The sequence below is a fragment of the Epinephelus moara genome, chromosome 19 (assembly GCF_006386435.1).
Source record: "Epinephelus moara isolate mb chromosome 19, YSFRI_EMoa_1.0, whole genome shotgun sequence".
Classification (NCBI taxonomy): Eukaryota; Metazoa; Chordata; class Actinopteri; order Perciformes; family Serranidae; genus Epinephelus; species Epinephelus moara.
Window position 1 is genome coordinate 41,164,426 of NC_065524.1, and position 1,650 is coordinate 41,166,075.

Here is a 1,650-nt window from a genome sequence, read left to right on the forward strand (position 1 = left end):
CACCGCCAGCATTTACATCACGTCTCGTTTTTATCATCAACATCTATTTTTAGCTCGTCAGCTAAACGTTCACTGGGTTACTGTCGTCTTGTTCTCTCCAGTATGGCAGTGCCGTTGTCATACAATCCAGCGGCCAATGAGGCATCTATGTTTCAGTATCACCTGGGTACTGTAGTCCTGTATGGAGGTCCTTTTAGAGCAGCTCTGCAGATTTTATTAAATTTGTTAATTAAAGCCTGAATTCTTTAGTCGATGGAAGTTCATATGTTTTAGTTAAAGAAAATTCAAAACATTCAAAACACAGAAACGTACAATCCCAACATTTTGCTCTGGTGACTGAGCGGCCTCTCCACTCTCCTCCTTCAGTCTCCACCTCCAGCAGGGAATTCTGGGTACTGTAGTCCTGTATGCAGGTCCTTTCAGAGCAGCTCTGCAGGTTTTATTAATGAAGATCTGCTCATAAAAAAGTGTTTGAATATTAAAATAGTTTCCAGCAGATCATCAGGATGTTTGTTCAGCTGCTCTCCATCACAACCCCCACCCGTCACCATGGTAACAAGAGACGAACAACGGCATCACGACAGATTCACTGGTGCCTCAATTTAGTTAAACATTACCCATGCTTTTATTCTGAACACCAGATTCATACATTCATAAACACAGACACAAAGACATGGACATTAAACTCATACATTCTCCATCAGGTCAGGTCACTAATGAGTTAGTCTTTGAGTATTTTTTATTAACTGTACTTTTTTTAAATCATTGGTTTATTAACAAACACAGTTTATTGAGTTAAGTGTTTTTAAATGATTTGATGATTTTACATTAATTCATGTTTAGTTTTGATTATTTGTGAGAATTTAGCATCATCTGTGTGTTTACGTTTCATCCCTCCAAAAACATGTCTTATTAATCGAAGCATACCGTTAATTATTTCAACTATTTTTAACTTGTATTTTACTGTTAATTGTGATTTTTAATGTTTACTTCCTGTCATGTGAGTCCTTGTTTTTCTTGACACGAAGGATCTCGCCAGAATAAAAGCCTGTAACTCATCTGAACTTTAACATCAGATGAAACAGAGCAGACAGACAGAGGTTTGTCTCTGAGGATAGTTCGATGTTACTCAGGGTCACTCAGCTCTGAGTCATCGTTGCGCTGAGCGTGCTCAGTTTGGAGATAAAGATCGATATGATAAACAGCAGCTGTTACAGAGGCAGAGCTGGTGGGGGCTGATGGGTAATTAACCTGATGCATTATGGTTGTTGTTGATCAGATGGGAGGGAACATTTATCTGAACAGTGTGTGTTTGTCTACATGTCATTGTGGGGACCTGAATCATACCCTTCAGAGTGAGGACGTTTTTATAAAATCGATCAAAGTAATCCAGTGAAAGTTCTTTGTATGTCCAGGAGCTGTTGATGACATCATTCAGCTCACTGCGAACGGACACACTTTGACAACACGGCTAAAAATTGCTGATTTGTGTTGGAAATTGTCTCTGTGAAGCCATGTTTAATGTGTGTTTAATGTGTGTTTAATGTGTGTTTGATGTGTGTTTGTTTACTGTGTGTTTGATGTGTGTTTACTGTGTGATTAATCTGTCTTTAATGTGTGTTTGTTTACTGTGTGTTTAATGTGTGTTTG